At 40.9% G+C, this 15,289-nt stretch overlaps 1 protein-coding gene across 1 annotated transcript in view; it reads left to right on the top strand.

Moving 5' to 3' along the window:
* Window positions 1-3,529: 3,529 nt before the first annotated feature.
* The window catches only part of pcdh17 (protocadherin 17), a 132,837-nt gene continuing 121,077 nt past the window's right edge, over window positions 3,530-15,289 (top strand). Inside the window, exons 1-2 of the mRNA XM_088413310.1 lie at window positions 3,530-3,610; window positions 14,333-14,404. The gene's annotated coding sequence lies outside the window, so the exon portion shown is untranslated. The remainder of the gene's footprint in view (window positions 3,611-14,332; window positions 14,405-15,289) is intronic.

The raw sequence follows: 15,289 nt of genomic DNA, 5'->3' as shown, positions 1-15,289 counted from the left end.
GAATCTCATTTAATACACTACACTCTGAGTAACAACAAAACAATAACACACTAAAATCTAAATAAATAAATACAAACTAATTTGTAAAGTACTACACATACAAACGTGATTGATTACTTTGGGTATTAAGTACCCAAGTCATTCAACATATGAGTCCGCAGTTTTCAAAACTCATTGGTCCCTGTCTCTGTGAAAATACTGTTTTAGGCCATAGATAGTGTGCAATTATTTCTATTTATTCCGTTGGCTTTTAGCATGTTTTTTAGCATCCAGTGCAATCTTTTTACTTGCTTTTAGCATGCTTTTTCATGTTTTTAGCATTCGTCTTTATTATGTGTCAGGGTAGCCTGCTTGTGCTATATTTATGTCCATGAGATATGTGCAAGACTGAGGTGCAAATTTTTTTGTGTACATTATTTGCTGTCGTATTTTGTTTGTTTTCTCATGTCTGCTGCAGCTGCTGAGTCCAAGACAAAATTCCCCAAGAGGGACAATAAAGTATATTGTATCGTATCGTATCGATGCGTACATAACATTAGTTCTTAATGTATATTTATTACCAGTTCTTTTTAGACGCTCCTGTAGGCAAAAACGTAAAAGGCATGAATGAGTACCTGGGATTAAAAATCTGGACTCCAAAAAAAACCAAAAACGTAATAATACGTCTTTGGGATTGAATGGGTTCAGATGACGGAATAAGTCACAACGGGAAAGAAGCTGGCAAAGAGCTTTTACCTTTTTCACGTCGTCAACCGTTTCTCATCTTGCGGGCACCAGAAAGTCCATATGGCAAGTCTATAAAATACAAAGGAGATGATAATCATGGGTGCTTTATGATCATACGTTGGTATGGGTAATGTAGACGCAAGCGCCTGATGCCATTCCATATACAAATCTTTCTTAGCGCAGGGAAATCAATAGAGTCACACAGATAAGAGCTTTCCGCATCTGATAAGGTTCTTGAAACATTCCCAAAGGCCAACCTTTGAGTCCAGCCTCTCACACTGACTTGGATGTACATGGGAGATAAAAACATGCGTCCTCTCCTTCGGCTTTACGAGTCATTTCAGCAACGCGAGAGCGAAATTCTAATTCAAGAGAATAAATACATTCATCTAATTCATTCCCCAAATATTAGACGCACCCGCGTATAGGACGCGACCTTCGTTTTGGGCTCGAATTCTGGTATTTTCTATGTTAGCGTTTTGGCTATTTTCGTCGCTAATTTCGTCTTTTCATACCCGTAAGTTATACACGGGATTTGTTGCGAGTTAAGTGTGTTTCAGATTTCCCACATTGTGAGAAGTCAGTGAACGCAGCGCCGGAGTGACGGTGGATGCGCTCGAAGCAGTTGCGCTTTGAGTTCATTTCGCCATAAACAACCAAAGTTGTGCACCAAAAGACGGCAATTAATAAACGAGTCTAATGGAATATTTTTCCGGGTTCTCTAACTGGTGCACTCTTAATTGAATCAGCTGGAGTCATCATCATTTTTACATTATCCTCTCCGTTTTAGGAATATTCCTGCGCGTGAAGAAGGATGGACTCGGACGGTGGTTCAGTCTGCTCGCTTCTTTTATTCTTATTCTTTATTCTTTAATCATTTATTCTTTTAAAATATTCTTTTATTTGCGCTTACATTTTATTTAACTAGTTAATCACACAATTCCCCCAATTTAATGGGGGTTAATTTGAGTTTTTCAACAACCATTTTCCACTAAGCCTGTAACAGATCTTGAGTAACATCTTGGAAAAACAAGCCATACGAAATATTTCAAGACTGTTGTTATAGTTTTCTTGAATTGTTTATTTTCCTGCAAAATCTGATGAACAAAATTACATTTTGACTCGTTAGTTATTCTTCTTACATTACAGTATAATGTATTTTTGGTCCATGACCATTTGAAATTAAATCTACATAACGGTCTATCACGGTTTTTGTTTTTGGCCTGTGATGAGGTTTTGTTGCAATTTAATATTTTTAATAAATTAGCCTCACAGATTTTGCCAATTGTGGTGTAGAATGTAAGCCTGCCGTCAACGAGGGATTTAAATATGCCAATCTTAGTTTTGGCAATAGAGGCTGGAGCCATTTGGTGTGTGTGTGTGTGTGTGTGTGTGTGTGTGTGAGCGAACCTCAAACTCCCGATTGAAAGTAAAGTAAGTTACCTGCCAATATTTGTCTCTTGGAGTGTGTAAAACGTAGCTTAATTCAAGTGTAAGTGGTTCCTTCTCGACACAATATCAATATGCTTATAAATACCCTCGGTGTTGTTTTTGGTCAATAATGTTTTTTTTTTTTGATGAGCAAATACGGGCAATCAATTCAGGAGTTAAACGTGACCTCCTGGTCTCCGGCAGCGTAGCGGCTCGCTTACCCAGCGTGAGATCATCGAGTGACAAAGTTGCCAACGTCAACGCTGGGCCGCCTTTGCCATCGACCATCTGCCAAATGGCCGCCACGGAATTACCGGTAAGCGACGAGTCCTTTTCTCCCCCTTGTTTTTTGATTTACCTGTATTAGATTTTTCCCTTTGTTGGCCTCCATAACCAAAGCCGGCGAAGAAAGGCAAGGAGGAAAGCTTTTTATGAGAGGTGGAATAAACAGAGGCGGCCTTCATGAGGATCCTTGACTCTAATAGAGATGGACTGCGGATGGCTTCGGGGGGCAGCCATTTTATTGAAGCCGTTGTGACACTCCAATATAATCTCTTCCCGGATGGAAATTATTACACTTTGAGAGAAATTGAACGGGAAACGTTGGAAATCTAGAAGACGGCTTCACCCCTTGTGGCGCTTGTGTATGTGTGTCTTGTACCCTTAATACCAGATTTATTGTGGAATATTTGTACCGTTTTGCGTCGTTTTACGGCCTTCCCTCGGTTTTCGCGGTTTACGGGGAGCGGAAAACCTCGGCGATGAGCCTTCATTGCGGATGAACACGATTGAGGATTGACTGTCGTGTTAACTAACTAGTGTTAACTAACCCTAACCGTCAGACATAAGTATGGATGTTCAGTACGTATGTACACTACTTACAGTGCATAGAATATGCACTTGTGTATAGTACGTACCTACGTACTTAATACAGAAGTACATAAGTATTGATGTACATATGTACACACACTGTGGTCCCCAACCCCCGGTCCGCGGACCGGCACCGGTCCGTGGATCAACTGGTACCGGGCCGCGTGGGCCGCACCCGCAATATTGTTTTGGAGATGATTTAGTTTAATGGTACGCGCGCACCCAACGCGAACGAGGCGAAAAAGCGGAGAGTTTTGTATTGTAGTCAATGGAGTTCGCTAATGGACGCGAATGGAGTGACGCGAATGGCCGCGCGCGGTCACAAGAAGCAAAATTTCGCCTTTCGAGTGAAGTTAAAATTTTTTTTTTACTATTTCTATTTTACAGTTTCGCGTCGTGACAGCCAATCAACTTCGGGAACATTCAACGGCTCACGCAGGGGGCAGGAATGAATCATGGCGGCCGCTTTGCGTTCACCCAGCGCGATCCAACATGGCCACCTGAGCTTTCAATATAAAACAGAGCCAAGCAAGAGCACTCACCTGGCTTGTGGAAAAGCGGAAGCGAGAACTTGGGACAACTGGTATGTGCAGCGTTTGCTTCACTTAACAGCTGTTGAACCGTAGTTACTGTTCTAAGCTAACGATAGCGCAGCATTGTCAGCACAATACTTAGCATAGTCTCGGCCACTGAGAGATTGCGTTGATATTACATACATAGTGAGATAGTGAGAAGGATGATGTTGCTTTTGGAGCATATATATATATATATATATATATATATATATATAACATACATATATATAACATACATATATATAGACACATACATATATACAAAGGCAAAGACACCGCATCCAAAGTCGCACACCACTTCCTGGTTTACTAAACCAGGAAGTGATGCGCGACTTTGGATGCGGTGTCTTTGCCTCAGTCATTGTAAACGAAAGAAACGGCTGTCAAAAGGCCGGTGGTGCTCATTTGCCCCGCCATCCTCCAGACTACAGTCGGACCCCATTTTGAGCCCAACACCTGCTGTTCAATTATGTGTAAAAATCCACCATAGCTCAGCCGCTGCTCACGGTTGCGACGAGTCAAAGGTTAGAAGTGCAAGCATAGGTTAACTTTCCCATTTTTCAGCCGAGAAAGGACAGACAGAAAGGAGGCTGTGAACTGAATTTGAGAGCAGCTTCAAGGTCAAGTCTCGTCCTTGCGTGCGCGGCAAATCTTTTCGCGCTGCAAAACATTGCAATCGTCAAACAAAAACCAAAGCATTTTTTTGTGGAACATTCCATAGGTAAACGGTGTGTTTAACGGTGTGTCTTTGGACCGCTTGGGCGTTCAGAGAAAGCTTTAATGTCTTCGGGATAATTATGTCAGCGGGGAACAGTCCTAAGAGAAAATTAGGTACAATAAATGCAGCAGTTTTATTAGGAAAAAAAAACACCGTCGTCTAAGGAGAATCTGCAGGTGTCTTTAGATGTTATGTTTAAAAAGACGTCATCAAATACAACGCTACTAAGATATATCAAACAATTGTTTGATAATTGTCATTCATGTTTTCATTTCCAATAACGGCATGTATTTCCTTCTTTATTTGAGCAATACACTATATTGTATTATTCACTTGTACATTGACTGGATAGTAGGATTTTTTTGAAATTTTTATTCATAGAGAACAAAGAGATAAGTTGCGAACTTCTTCCTACTCCTTTGAACATATAAATTGTACTTGACTCATTCAATCCCAAAGACACATTTTTATTTCCTCCTTTTTATTTAATTTCATGGGTCTAGTCATTCAATACCAGGTACTTAATTTTTTAACTTTAAAAAAAAAAAGTAATCCTTTATCCTAGCACTTCAAGTGATAACTACTTTAAGTTTCTTTAGTACCAAAGGCAATCAATTCCTGTAGTTCTTTAGGCGTAAGGTACTTTAGTACATAATTACCAAAAGAAATAGATTACTTCTTAATTTGTATCATATTAGCCATTTTTAGACTGTCTATCATCCAATCTCAAAGATGTATTTTTACACAACCGCACATCCACCATCAGAACTGTAAGCACGGGGACACCCCAGGGCAGTGTGCTGAGTCCCTTGCTTTACACACTCTTCACTTATGACTCTCGTCTTCCAGAACACCAGCATAAGTAAGTATGCAGATGACACTACAGTCATCGGATAGGAAAGAGGTGGCAGACAAAACAACGAAAACTGGAAAAGAATGAAAAATGTTTTCAAGTAAAATAAAAAAACAAAACAGCTGCTATCCAACAATATGTTGTGCCTATTTGTATTTTCTGACAATACGACGACAAACACGTCTGCCATCTTTGCCGCCTGTCATAGCACGTCCTGAGAGGAGATTGAAACAGCGTTTTTTTTTTTCAGTTTGTTTAATTTTTTTTCCCCCGCCATTTCAATTTACTCTTGCATGTCCTGTGTGCCAACCTGTTGAACTCACTGGGTTTGAGATGGAACGTCAACGTTATGACATCACATACTGCGTTTCTCTGATAGCGCAGTAATCTGCAGTATGTGACATATTGAGTGGGGAAAAAAAAAGGATTTATGACATGTTGAATGTACATCCTTGGGATGCTGGATAATTGCTTTCCAAATGTTTACATACCAGCTATTGTCTATTTTTCGATTAATTTTCAAGCAGATGTGGCTGTTAACCGTTTTCAAAACGCAGCCACACCATCACCCGTTGAACCTGCCGTCCGTTCACAGTTACTGTCAACTACACAGTCTACAGTGGGCGGCATGTCACAAAGATATTAGCGGATCTATCAAAAAACACAAGAAAAGCCAACGCTTACCCTCCTTGTTGTTTCCATTTTTAACACTGACCTATGCTTTACGCTTTGCGTGGATCGCTAGTAAAAGAAAGGGACAGCTTCTCAAAATGAGAAATCCTGTCGAATGCTTTTATCTTTTGTGGAGACGCAGGAGGAAAAGTACTGAAAGTTGGTACAGCCTCAGGAACCCATCAACTCCACATTGCATTTAACATCCGTGTACAAATTAAGCCTGGAAGGCTCCACCGTGCAAAAAGAGATAAATAAGAGCTGTATCACATGCTCAAGAACTTAAACGTTAGAATCCATCTACAGTATCTACTCTATCTATCTATCTATCTATCTATCTATCTATCTATCTATCTATCTATCTATCTATCTATCTATCTATCTATCTATCTATCTATCTATCTATCTATCTATCTATCTATCTATCTATCTATCTATTTTTTCCCCATTGAGCTAGCTAGCTAGCATATATCAATTTATTTAGTTCGCATCTATCTAGATAGCTAGCTAATTAGCTATACATCTACCTAGCTATCTAGGTTACTTTGCACATATACATCTAGCAAGCTAGTTAGCTCCCGAGCATACTTTGCACCCCTCTATCTATCCATTCATCCATCCGTCCATCCATCCATCCATCCATCCATCCTGGCTATCTAGCTAGCCTACCTAGCAAATACTATCTTTCTCCCCAGTGAGCTAGCTAGCTAGCATATATCAATTTATTTAGTTCGCATCTTACTAGATAGCTAGCTAATTAGCTATACATCTACCTAGCTATCTAGGTTACTTTGCACATATACATCTAGCAAGCTAGTTAGCTACCGAGCATACTTTGCACCCCTCTATCTATCTATCTGTCTGTCTATCTATCTATCTATCTATCTATCTATCTATCTATCTATCTATCTATCTATCTATCTATCTATCTATCTATCTATCTATCTATCTATCTATCTATCTATCTATCTATCTATCTATCTATCTATCTTTTCACCTTACTCTTGTCACCACTTTATGCCATTTTTTCGCCTTACGACATCAAAAACAATAACTTCTCTTGTCAAACATGGCGGTCAGTGTGTGTGCGTGACCGCGCTCATTACAACTCTCTAGGATACTGGTCTACTTTTGGACGGTGTCATGGGGTCGCTAAGATGCTGGTCTGCGATTGGTTGGCGTCACAGGGTCACAAAGATGGTGACGTGCTAAAGTCTATCATGTATGAGTGCTTACAATATCGTATTTATTGTGCATTTTAGTGTTAATTCAAAGTTTAATATGTTAGCCTTGGATCCCAAGATTGCTAGTCATGTTAACGGGAAAAGTAAGAAGATGATTAGTAGGGAAACGAAGATGGAGATCATCAAGAAATACGAAGAAGTCTAGGCTAGTCTAGGCTACCCTCAGAGATTATGGCGATAACAAGCTCACTCAAACTTAAATAAATCCTTTCTATATATATTTTATTTATGAATTTACTTAATTATTTACATGTTTATTATATATAAGTAGCACTTACTATACTATTTTGTTACCAAATTTTAATATGTACTGTATATCCAATTTCGATGTTTTTACCTGGGGTTTTAAACGCATTAGCTATTTAACATAGATTTGGATTGCCCGCCATATGGTCAATTCGCGTTACGATCCCAACCGCAGAATGGATTAATCCCGTAAACCGGCGGCCCACTGCACATATATATATATATATATATATATATATATATATATATATATATATATATATATATATATATATATATATATATATATATATATATATATATATATATACAGTATATATATATATATATATATATATATATATATATATATATATATATATATGAAATGTATATATATGAAATGTATATATGAAATGTATACACACTATGCCGTATATATGTGTATGCATGTACTTCTTTATCCGTCTTTCATTTGACCTCTTTTTTTATTTGATTGCATGCGGTTAGCTTTACATTGCCGTGTAAAAATTTTACTACATACGTTTTAATTACTCACAAAGGGTCAGGAGGATTGCTTTCTATATCCATAAAATGATTAAAAGCGCTCCGGGGTTTTTCTAGTTTCGCTTTTCAACGTTTCATGTTTGAAAGCAGCATTCAACGTGACCTTGCTTTTGTGAAGGGCAAATTGGATTGAAGAAAAAAAAAAGCAGGACAGAGCAGAACTTGAGAAAATCTTTGATTTTATTTGTTCCTATCACTCACGTCAACGAGTGCATCTCTTCCATCTAACTGGTGGAGCAAAATACAGGCCGTGGTTCTGTATTCCCAGAGTGGATGCCCTCACCGACCCCCCCAGCAGTAATTTTAGACTTCATGTCAGCTGTGCCAGAGAGCCAGGCCTTGCTAATTCAAGGTCATTCTATTTTTTATCATTTTATCATAGAGAATGGAAGCCAACCTTGTCTCGGGCACGCTGCCATGTTGGCAACAGCAGAGCGAGTGAATTATACAGCTTTTCTGTAATCATTTTGCCAGTGTCTCCAAGAGTCTGTTTTCCATATGTCCGTTTTCTGTTATGGTTTAATAGAATATTCAGTCGGTAATTACAAAGGTTACACTTGTTTCTCATCCCAAAAGAAAGCCGTGCCAAATGTCCTTTTGTGAGCGCAAAGTGCTGCCTTGGAGACAAATGAGACAGACCGCATGACGCATAAAGACCGTCGGCCTTTGGATACTGTATATTGTGAAGGCAAATATATTTCAATACTGAATTGGCTTTCCACGTTCACAGTGCTTCGCGTTTTGTCTCTCCAAACTGGATTAAATTAACCTCAAAATTCTACATACAATACCTGTGAGTCTGACTAAGGAAATTCACAGAGTGGTTCTGAAGTCAATGCTTTGACATTTTGGCCCTCGGGTAGTCCTGGAAAATGAATCTTCATCCCGGTTGAAGGTCAAGAGTGCTCTGGAGCAGGGTTTAATCCGGGATATCTTTGAATTTTGCTGGATTTATGTTTCCTTCTGTCCTGACTAGTCTTCCAGTTCCTGCAACTGGAAAAACAGCCCCATAGCATGATGCCTCCACCACCATGCTTCAACGTAGAGCTGATCTTGACCTAATGATTAGCGGTGCTTGCTTTCCTGGCATGCACAGCAAAGAGGTCAATCTTTGTCCCGTCAGACCAGATAATTTTGTTATCAAGTCCAGACAGGCTGCCTTGTTCCTTTTCACATTGTCAAAATGGGGTCTTGTGTTGAATTTTGAGGTAAGAGATGAATTTAATACAGCTTTGGTGTCGTTCCACAGTCAAGTTGCTCCCGTCCCACGAAGTCATTCACTGTCAGCCCAATTAAAATAGCTTTTTGACATATATAGCTGTCACTAGCAGTCAACGTGTTAACTTATTCATTGCCAGCTCAGTAAAATTAACAACCTCAGCTAACACCAGCGGCTGTTAGCTGCAACGGGCTCCGGCTGCTAACAGCCAAGTGACATCCGCCCTGTAGCGCGCCTCCCTACGGTAATTATTGTAAGTAAAAATGTGTCAAAACTCAGCTTTTGCGGCTGACAAATATTCCTCAAAGATTATATTTGCAGAATTGCCACATTTTGTTTTGCCTCCTTAAACGTTTTCGATTATCGACGTTTACTGTTCCTGTTTGCTGAGGCGATTTGGTTAAAGTTTGCTCACAACTTTCCAAGATCGATTTCCTCCTCCGCAGTTCCAGAGGATCACATCATTAGATTTGCCTGGTTATGTGACACCTCCACGTCTGATGGGTGATGGATGTTTTATATATAGAGACTAAATGAAAATCCCCCTCACACTTGCACACATCTGCCTGTCTCACTCGCACGCACACCTCTGATGTTCCTCCTATCATCTTCTATCAAATAGGCCAGATAACCTCAGAGCCAATGACAAACGTTGACGAATGGCGTGTCTCCAAGCACCTGCGAAAAGATGGAACTGACAGACTCCTTCACCTTTCCTCTTTCTCCGAGCGTTGGCCCGCACGTAGTCGCTTTAAGTGATATACTGTAGGACATGGCTGGGGTGTAAGTCATGCTCCTTCCGTTTCCTCCAGAATGCGAGGGTCTCCATCCGTCATTGTCACTCACGTCTCTCTTTTTTCTTCCGCGTGTCTCTGGCGTTCCGTCTTTGCGACGCGCCTCGCCTCTTTGCTCATTCACCCAAAGGTCATTTTCCCCGGCGCGCCCGTCCTCGCCATTTCCATCCTCCGCCATTAGCGCGCTCCACACATATCTGTAACAGCGTACAGATGGCTGGTAATCTGGCCGGGGGGTCATTATGAATCCTGGCCAATGCCCTGACCGACGGGTACCTCGCTCCGTCTGTCGGTGCATCTCCGCGAGCGTGGCCTAAAATGAGCCATTCATCTAAATGCCCGGGCATTTGGATTTTCCTGGCAGGGAAAGCTTTTGCGTTTCGCCCCAAGAATCCAAATCCGTACTCCTAATTCTAGCGGACAATGATGAATACGCGCTTGACTTGTCATCAAATGAAACGAATGCAAAGATACACCATTTGGACCCTTTTGCGAGCTAGTTTGTCTTCATTTTCGAAATGATCGGTGAGAGCTTTAGTCCAAAAGCGCTAAGTGATAACAATTTTATATGCCGTCTGGATTGTTTCCTGGAGCTTATGTCTTTTAATCACCGTTCCGGATGATGGAGGACTCTGAAGCGCCGCCACCAATCGAGGTAACGTTTAACCCCTTGATGTTCGGATATATTTCTGATAATGAAGAAAAAACGTTCAAGTGGATGCTAGAATAAGTTGCACATACGTTGTAACATGCCTTGACTCACTGGCTAGCAGACTGTAGTATGCTGCGTATTTGGATATGTTTTCGACAGCTCTTCCGCTGCATCTCGGCCCCTCCCTTCTTTCTCTCTCCGCTCGTTACCTGTTTGATTTTTTGTGGTAGCTCCAGAGCTTAAACCAAAATAAAACACCCACTTACAATTATGGCACGAATATGCTAAGATGATTGCCTTGCAGAGGTGAGTGGCGTCCAATTGTGGGACGGGAGGGGATATGAACGGCTCTTTACAAAGACTCGAAAAGACAGACGCGGTTTGAAGCAAAATTGCAACGATCATAGTCAATGTGTTTATATAAGGGCGTGGATTTAAAAGCTAAATGTACTTTGTTGCTCATAATAATTTGCTTAACAGCTCATTCATTTCCTGTAACGGTTGTCCGGTTGGATCACGGGTGAGGTCGAGCCCATCCCAACCGACAATCGGCACGGGGCTGAGCACGCCCAGGACCGCTTGCTTGTCAGATGCTAGCAACGGTCTTTGCAGTATGCAGTATCTTTGTTTGTTTTAAAATCCCAACACGCGTCCTCCACGCAATTTCCTTTTTTGCTGATTATTCTGACCCGAGTCACGGTTATATCTCCTCCCTTCCAAAAAAAAAAAAACATTTTAACATAGTCACCTGAAAGCCTCCTTAAGTCCCTGTTCCTTTTCTCTTAGTATTCATCACCGTGTGACATCACTGACCTTCACTGGATGCTGTTTCCATTAGTTTGACAAATTTGGTGTGTCAAAGCAGCTTTGTTGACATGCAGGTGTAGAATCACCACTGAATGGATTCCTCGTAATGAAAATGCCAGAAGAAGTGATGGTGTCTGTTCAGGTTGGGAATTAGGTTCAGCCAAGGGTCACTGTTTTCAGCCGGTTTTTGAGGACCCAACAAGCATATTCCGGAAAGAGACCATTTCCGTGTATTGCCACCGTCCTTTTTTCGGGGTCCCGTGAAGTGAATGGAAATATGCCTTGTACAATCGACACACCAAAGGGACGAGCGGCATTAACAACCCTGAGGGATTCGAAAAATTAAAATGATCAATTTTTCATCCGTCGTAATCATCAAACATTACATCAGATGTCCGTCATATATCCCTCAGCCCGTCACGCCCCTTTTTGCTTACTGAAGTATAACTGACTTGCATGATTATCTGCTATATTGCTGCATCTTTACAACACTAACTGCAATCGGCCTGCAGTCAATGTGACATACGTCACTTTACAGCACCACGAGCAGCGTTCGGTTGAGTGAATAAGCCGAGTACATTGATTGGACGACTACAGCTTTAACGGAGCTGACGTTACCCATTTATTTGTAGTTGCTCCCTTTCTTCGTCCCAGTTTCATAAACCAAAACTCATACTGTACACAGTATCGCCAACCAAAAGTTCAAAGTAATGTTTAGAATTAAGTGTTAAAAGATCTTTTGTGTTATTTTGCTTTTTAAATATGTTTGACATAAAAAAATTGCTGCTGATCAGAGCATTCTAAGATACGGTTCCACTGCAAGACGGTCGATTACAATTTCGTCCGGGTGGAAAAAAATGACGGACCAACGGGGCTCCGACGAATGTCAAACCAGCAAAAATATGTCAGTCACCCATCTCTGACAAACATCATTAAGCACATAACAAACAGGCTCCAAAATCACCAAAAATATTATCAGATCGTGAACCTTCTAGGCGCGTGAACAAAATATACAGTTTTTTTTTCAAGTCATGCGATTGAAATCATTAGATTGCTGGCAAGCGTCTTCCAAGATGTCCATCTGCTCTCAAAGTTACTGGCAAAGACCCCCCTCCCACAGTCAGTCAATAGACAGCAAAGGGCAAGGTCACGTCTTCAATATCCCAGTGCCTCTTCTCCCTTCAAGCACACTCTTGATCTAAACTCAGAAAGACAGTGCAAACAGCTTCCTCACATTTTAGCCTCAACGTGCAAGTAAGCCTGCCCTTTCTCTGTTGTTACCAAATGTGGAATTTGATCTTTTTGGGGGGGGTGAAGTATGTGCTCAGAGCCAGCAAAATAAATTCTGTATTCTCAAAGGACAAGGCCCATTTTGTATATCAAAACAGCTTCTGAAAACAGCAGTCAGCGGAACAACGGTGAAAAATGCCCTTTCCATGACAGAAAACTCATCCATCATGAAGACATGTCTCCCTAGTTTATTTCCACCTTGGTTCTTTATGAGAGAAGATTGCACCTTCAAGTACCCGCTATAAACATTCGCAAAATCTATGTAGTTTTGATTCTGTCACACTTACAGCCTGTAGCTGCCAAAAAAATAAATCTTTATTGGCACATATGTACATTTGCCCAGCATCTTCTAAAAGCTTTTGCAGCTATAACGGCTATAAACATATCAAACGGTACACATAAGTATCAAGTCGTTTTAGGAAACGATTGTTGTTAATGGATACTGTATAATCAGGCTTGGTAGCCGCTAGCTCATAGACTGGCAGACCGGTGTTAAGGCTGTCCTATTGCCACCTAATTATGCTAATTAGCTCCCACTAGCCAGCTAGCTGGCTCGTAGACCGGCAAATTGGTGTGGGGGCAATCTAATTTGCTACCTAAATCGGCGATTGAGTAGCAAGCTCCCACTAGCGAGCTAGCTGCCTTATAAAATGGCAAGAGGGTGTTAAGGTCTTCCAATTCACCATTTTAGCAAGCTAGCTGGCTCATTAACTGACGTGCTTTTGTTTGGGCTTTACTATTTGCCACCTAAGTAGGCTATTTAGCTGCGAGCTTCTACTAGCTAACTGGCTGGGTCATGGACCGCCAGAATGGCAAACTAGTGTCGAAAACCTCCAATTTACTGCCTAAATAAGCGAGTCGGATACGAGCTTCCATCAGTGACGTGGCCGGCTCATGAATTTGCGAATTGGTGATGGGGGTAGCCACTCTTTTGATCGTGTCAGGTTGTCGCCAGAGGCTGACAAACTTTGTCAAATGTTTGCAAACAGACGAAATGTTTTTTTTTTTTTTTCCAGTTTATGTAATAAGGATATTTTTACCATTCATAAGCTGACTTATTGGCTGGCAAACTGGTGTTAGGGCCTTCCAGCTCGCCACCTAATTAGTCTAGTTAGCTGCTCGCGTTTTTAGCAAGCTAGCTGGCTCATACACTGGCAAACTGGTGTTGGGGCCTTCCAGTTCGCCACCTAATTAGGCTAGTTAGCCCATTGCTCGTGAACTAGTACCAGGGCCTGCCCAACGCCTTGCTTTGTGTACCATGTTCGCGTCCACACACCAGAGACACTAAAAGCCCAAATATCACAAAATACGGCACACCAGTAGAGGGCCCTGGCGACCCCCCCTTAGCTCCAAGGATTTTGGGGAAACGCATATCTCCAGGAGGGGTTTTTCAAGCTGAATTTGAATGCTATAATGACTGCGTGTTTCTTCAACCAGTAGAATAATAAATAATAATAGAATAAATAAATCCAGACAGCCATTTTTCATCTAAACTCTACATAATGACAGTAAATTCCAAGAAAGCCTACTGTATTTTACCAAGCTCTAATGTTCATCCTCCGCCGGTGAAAATGTGACGGATTCAAAGGTTCGCATACACACAAGCTATTATCATCAACATCACACCCAATTTCTGTATGCTTTATAGGCTCCTAGCGATTGTTGACTGTCTCGGGGTGTGTGTTGCAGATAGCTGACAAGGAGCGGAAAATGGTGATTGTTCATGGCATATTGCAGAGCCAGGTATCAGCAAACACCCAGGTACCGTTATTATCCAAAACATCACATTTTGCTTTGACGTAAGATTCAAATTTAGATGTAACTTCTCTTTCCCGTGCAGGCACGTTGCAAGACACCTGCACAGTTTTCTTATTAGACATTAAAAAAAATCCTTTCCGTGGAACACTGATGCATTATTTGTTAGGCTATGCTGTGTTCTGCACTCAATGAACAATGTGTTTCACATCTCTGGGGACCTTGTTTATCTGTGTAGCGGTAAGGTTATTATAAACTCCAAGGTAGAGTGTGTGTTCTTGTGTAACCATGCACAGTCGTGTCTATCTGGATAAATGTCTGCAAAAAGGTATCGGTTTCCAGATCTTTTTTGCTCTTTTTATAGATACGTTTTGCTAAAATAGAGACTCTGGCAAAATGGCTGGCACTGAGTGATTAATAAATATTAATATGCCTTATTGTTAGCGGTTCGCTTTGAGGAACAAAATAGATTCTGGTGATATGATGACCCTGAGCAAAAATTTCACGGTCATGGTATTCAAATTAAAGCTTTAATATTTCCCCCATTTGAACACAAACTATTTTTTATATTTAAATAAAATATTGCTTGTCATGTATTTGGTACATTAGGAAATGTGTCCTCTATTTTGTATTGACTAATTAACATTGTTCTTGTGCCCCAAAACTGGTAAGCTATTTTCAGGACAAAGACGTCTACTTTGACTTCCATGCCTGCCAAGAGGGCACACAAAAAACTGATTATCATCTAATTTTAGAGACGACTTGTTGAGTGAACTCTGCAAGCACTAGTGATACCGTATCACTGAACTGCAACACGCTTCCATTAATGTCCATCCTGAGGAAATAATACTTTGACAAAATTGTCTAAAATAAGGTGATGCATTTTCAAAG

This window comes from Hippichthys cyanospilos, chromosome 4 (assembly GCF_059441005.1).
Source record: "Hippichthys cyanospilos isolate Australia breed blue-spotted pipefish chromosome 4, RoL_Hcya_1.0, whole genome shotgun sequence".
Lineage (NCBI taxonomy): Eukaryota > Metazoa > Chordata > Actinopteri > Syngnathiformes > Syngnathidae > Hippichthys > Hippichthys cyanospilos.
The sequence above is the reverse complement of the archived record's forward strand: the minus strand, read 5'-3'. Positions and strand labels throughout refer to the sequence as shown.